A 5,788-nucleotide genomic window follows, 5' to 3' on the forward strand; every position below is an offset into this window, starting at 1 on the left:
TCATCCACAGTAAATTATTCACTTAGAAAATCTGATTGTTATAGGTAAAATATAGAACCTTTATTAAAATGCAGATTTTATGAAAATTTTAAGAATTTATGAGAATAGAAATTATAAAAGAAGTTGAAGCTGAAGAAAATTCTACTTTTGGATAAAATTAACAAAATCTGTAACAGATTATTTAAAAATGTTATTAAAAAAGCATGAAAAATATTCTAAAAACAATGTCAGAAAAAAATACCTGAATTTCTCTAAAACCACTAGTGCTGGTTATCCAGTAGCTGTTTTGGTAACATTAAGAAGAAAACATATTTATGATTTTATACTGCAATCATCTGTTGAGTAATTAGGATAGAATAGATGTTGTTAAAATGCACATTTGGTTGAACATTACCTATAATTTTTAAAAAGACAGTGCTTTTTCATTCATTTAATCCTTTAAAAATTGAAATATACACTTAAGTCTTATTCTAATATCTATCCTAAAAATATTTGGGAACACTTATCTTACTTGTAACACTGAAAATCTATCCCGATGTTTTTATCAGTCGTCATTGAAACCAAAGGAAATTAGTGTTTAGTGGTCTTAATAGTTTATAGGACTTAATATATTTGAAGGTGTGATGAAGTCTTTCCATTTCTGTATATGGTCTGAAAACACAGTTCTGCACAGTTGGACATGTTTTTTTTATGTTAAACCACAAGGTAATGTACTCTTTGGAAAATATATGCCAGCAGATGGGAAGAATAGGCTTCTGAAATTCAGCTTGACATATTGAACAAATATCCACATCTGAACAAGTCACTCCATAACTTGGTGGTGTAAAACAAATTTACAAAAACCTACCTGAAAATTCTCAGATGTCCAAAAAATTTTTAAAGTTTTAAAATGAGGTAGAATAAATCCAGCAATATCCCAAGAATCTGTCTAGTTATAATTACCAAGCTCCCCACAGCCAATAAGGTAATGAAATCACACTGGTATGGGAACAAAATTCAGTAATACTGACATAATTCTTCTAAGAGCATATAGCAGTAACCTTTGGATTTAAAAGGCATGATGAAAGTAAGCACTAATAAAGTAAGTTCTTTTGAGCCTATAATAGGAACTTCAGAGTGAAATCTGTAATTTCAGTAATCCAAAGTACTTTTTATTTATTTATTTATTTTTGTCTTTTTCGTGACCGGCACTCAGCCAGTGAGTGCACCGGCCATTCCTACATAGGATCCGAATCCCCGGCGGCAGCGTCGCCGCGCTCCCAGCGCTGCACTCTCCCGAGTGCGCCACGGGCTCGGCCCCAAAGTACTTTTTATTTTTATTTTTATTTATTTTTTTTAAAATTTTTTAATTTTTAATTTTTTTATTTTTTATTTTGTCTTTTTCGTGGCCGGCACTCAGCCAGTGAGTGCACTGGCCAGTCCTATATATAGGATCCGAACCCACGGCGGGAGCGTCGCTGCGCTCCCAGCGCCCACTCTCCCGAGTGCGCCATGGCTCGGCCCCAAAGTACTTTTTAGAAGCTTGAGTGGGGCCGAGCCCGTGGCGCACTCGGTAGAGTGCGGCACTGGGAGCGCGGCGACGCTCCCACTGCGGGTTCGGATCCTATGTAGGAATGACCATGCACTCACTGGCTGAGTGCCGGTCACGAAAAAATGACAAAAAAAAAAAAAAAAAAAAAAAAAAAAAAAGAAGCTTGAGTGATCCAAAGTAGGATTTAAAAAGATTAAGCTGTAATAAAGTGACTGGGAATGAAAGAGAACAGAAGATCCTGCTAAGAATACTGTAACCAAGTATACTGTTTATTGAATTAATGAATGGTGAAGGGTGATGAGGGATCTCACAGGCGTTGATATACTTAGTGAGAACTTAGTCTTAGAGAGAAATATAAAGATAATGCATCGTAGCAGGAATTCTGGAAATGTAATGATTTAGTAGATTTTGAAAGGACATTTTTGCCAAAGTATTGTTCACTAGAATTTGTTCAATATCTATTACTTTAAGACATCTTGCAAAAATATTATTGAATAATCCATAAAAATTTCCTTAAGAATATTCTGTTTGTCAGGGGTCAATTTTAATACTTAAAACTATAAAGTTGCTCTCCTTGGTAAATCCTGGAACAACATCCTGGCTACTATCTGTTAATTATATGTCTCTATGAGTTAGATTGTTTTAACAGCTTACCTCGGTCAGTAGCTTATACCTGAGGTTTCTGATGGTGGTCTTTTAATAAAGAGAACAAGTAATTACTCTCTGAGGTTTTTTTTTTTTTTTTTTTTAACCCCATACTTCAGATTTACATGTTCAAAGTATTCTTGAAATAAAGTACATCTATAAGGATTTCTTTATTAGAAATTTCTGGATCAATAATCATTCAATTTTTAAAAATTTGGAATAAAAGTGTATAAACTTGATATCGGAAGATATTAACTCTAAACACTCCTGTGGGCTGTGGGTGACCTTTTCTAAAAGTCTGTCTCTTCTTCAAATAGGTTGTTTTGGTATAAGTAAAAGTTTTAATAAATATGGAAATGATCACACTCAACACCAGTGTCATGTTTTGTTAGGCTTATGATTCTAACCGCCGTCCGATGGCATCACAATTCTAAGGTTAAGAAGAAAGACTCGCTTAAATATTTTTGCATGTTACAAATGAATAAGAATAAATGAACGTCTCACTAGAGAAATGGGCAAAGGCATATCAAAGGAATCAGAAAAGAAGAAACAGAAATTGTCAATAAATATATGGAAACATTTTAACCTCACGAGTGAAGAAACGCAAACCAAAACAATAATGAGATATAATTTTAACCTATTGTAATAGCAAAGAGTTCGAAGAAATGGGCACTTTCATCCATTGCTGTTGGGAGTGTAAATCCGTTGTCTTTGTCTGTAGTTAGAAGCTTTGACTCTGGAATCCCACTTCTAGAAATTTGCTCTAAGAAAATAATAAGAGAAATGCACAAAGGTATAAATGAAGAGATATTCACTGTAACCTGTTCATAAACTGGCTCTGGGTGGGTAACTGGTACCTCCTTTTGCCTGGCACTCTGTTTCTCTGTGGAGGGATAGCCACTTCTTTTTTTTTCTTTTTAGTTTTTTTTTTTTTAAACTTAATTTTTATTGAATCAAAATTGATGATACATATTTTTGGGGTTCAACATTGAGATGTGTTGATCAAATCAATATTACTACCATATATATTGTTACAAATCGTAATTATTCTTTATGCCCCTTGTCCAATCCCTCCCCATCCCCTTTTCCCTCCCCCCTACCCCCTCTAATTACCATAGATTACTTCTCTCCCCTTGAAAGAATAATGGCTACTCTGTTGATTTGCTGCCCAAATGATCTGTCCAATGCTCAGAGGCATGATCAGGTTCCTCAATATTATCATAGAGCAGATGCCTCTTCTATCACTCTGAAATGGGCTCTGTGGGGAGAGACATCCTCCTCCTTTCTTTATGTCTGCTGGTGACTCTTCTTGTGTCAATGCACTCCAGTGGCTGGCGGACCATCTGCATGGTGGTTGTGGCCTCTAGCTGCCTTCACGGCAGCCATGGATATCGTGTTAGCTGTGGTGGGCCACCCACATGGAGGGGATGATTTTGGCATGCTCCTTGGTGCTGGCAGTGTGCCTGGTTGTGGTGAGTGTCCGATCCCTGGCTCCATACCCCGAGTCACTGGGCAGGCCCCGGGGCGCTGGCGTGGTGTGCCTGGTTGAGGGAAGGGGGTCTGATCCCCTTCTCCACGTCTCAGGCTGGGACAGCCACTTCTGTGATACCTTTGGATCCTCTCCCACCACACAGTCCTATCCAGGAGAAAACGTGTTTAGTCGATGAGTCAGAGCTCTGCTCCCTCCACTCCTCTATTTTGGGGTCTGTCTGCCTGCAGAGGGCCTGTGCTCTTGTGGGCTCCCTGCCAAGTGGAGCTTTTATGGGTAAGGCCTCCCTCCATCAGGGAGGCCTGCCGTCTTCCAGCTCTGCCTGTGCCTGTGCGGGAAACTCTGTTTAATTCCAGGTACTGTGTTAGGAAGCTCATTGGGCTGCTTATGTGAGCCATGTCATTCATCCTGCTTTTATAAAAAACCAAAAACTAAGGCTGATATTCTGATTTCCGTCTGTCTGACTTGTCTCTGTTACTCAATATATATTGAACTGGGGCTTCATGACTCTCTAGGAAGTAACAACAACAAAAAAAAATTTGGATATCCCAAAACATGGGATTGATTAAAAAGCTAGGTCTATAAAATTGAAGATGATGCATTTATTCACATGATCTCATTGATGTATATATACTGATAATTGAAGAAAAGCAGATTCTAATATAGCATTTTGCATATGAACACACTTATATACATATATAGTCTGCTCTTTTCCTCCCTTTTTTCCGCATCTTTATTTTCTACAGCTTCTGTAACTACTTATGTTAAAAGTAAAGTAAAAATGCGTTAATTACATTTTTGCCTCTGCATGGGCTGCATTTACGGCTGTTTGCTATGTTCACCGTGGCTAGGGCATGCCGTACCTTACTTACTTTTTTGTCTCTCAGGCAGTTTCTTTGGTGGGAGTAAGCAGGGGCCTAGTTACAGGTAGGAGGCCTAGAACTGCTTCACCTTTTCAGAGCTGGACACCAATCCCACCTCAAGGCTGCTGGTGATTTGTGGCTACTGACTCCACCTCCCTACTTTCTCTTTACAGCCTCACCTGGTCAGAAAGAATCTCACCTGTGAGCCCAAATGAGGCAATAGGCATCTTGCTTCTCCATTGCCCCATTTGATCTCCTTCCCAGGAGGCTGAAACTGCTGTATGTAACCAGCAAAGCGGGGCTTGGGAGAAATGCCAGATTAGTTTAAATAAAATCAAGACATTTCTGAGTTGGGTGTGAGTTAAATTTGTGGTCCTACTGTAAAGACATAATTTTCTCCCTTTTACGGAGGAAGAACTAGTGATTAGGCAGGTTAAGGGATTGTTCAAATTCACCCAGGTGAAACTGAGTAGTGAAAACTGGATATCCATATGTAGAAGAATGAAACTAGACCCATACCACTTGCCACATAATAAAATCAACTCAAAATGGATTAAAGACTTAAATATGAGACCTGAAACTGTAAAACTCCTAGAAGAAAACATAGGAGAAACACTTCATGATATAGGACTGATCAAAAATTTCAAAAGCAAAGGCCAAAAGCACAGACAACAAAATAAAAAATAAATGGTACTATGTCAGACCAAAAATCTTCTGGACAGCAAAGAAAACAATCAACACAGAGAAAAGATAACATACATACTGGGAGAAAATATTTGCAAACTATGCATCTGACAAGGAATTAATATCCAGAATATACAATTTAACAGTAAAAAGCAAATAATCCTATCAAAAATGGGCAAAGGAATTGAATAGACATTTCTCAAAGCAAGACACACAGATGGCCAACAGGCACATGAAAAAATGCTCAACATCACTAATCATCAGGGAAATGTAAATCAAAACCTCATTGAGATATCATATCACCCCAGTTAGACTGGCTATTATCAAAAAGACAGAAAGACAAATGCTGATGAGGATGCAGAGAAAGGGGAACATTTCTACACTGTTGGTGGGACTGTAAATAGGAGCAGCCATTATGGAAAACAGTATGGAGGTTTCTCAAACAACTACAGATAGAACTACCATATGATCCAGCAGTCCCACTACTGGATACATACACAAAAGAATGGAAATCATCATGTTGAAGGGATACCTGCACTCCCATGTTTATTGCTGCTCTATTAACAATAACCAAGA

At 37.9% G+C, this 5,788-nt stretch overlaps 1 pseudogene; it reads right to left on the reverse strand.

The window, feature by feature from the left end:
- Positions 1–586: 586 nt before the first annotated feature.
- On the reverse strand, positions 587–4,755 carry LOC134384177 (E3 ubiquitin-protein ligase RNFT1-like; annotated as a pseudogene).
- Positions 4,756–5,788: the final 1,033 nt, after the last annotated feature.

The sequence above is a fragment of the Cynocephalus volans genome, chromosome 8, assembly GCF_027409185.1.
Source record: "Cynocephalus volans isolate mCynVol1 chromosome 8, mCynVol1.pri, whole genome shotgun sequence".
In the NCBI taxonomy this organism is placed as follows: domain Eukaryota; kingdom Metazoa; phylum Chordata; class Mammalia; order Dermoptera; family Cynocephalidae; genus Cynocephalus; species Cynocephalus volans.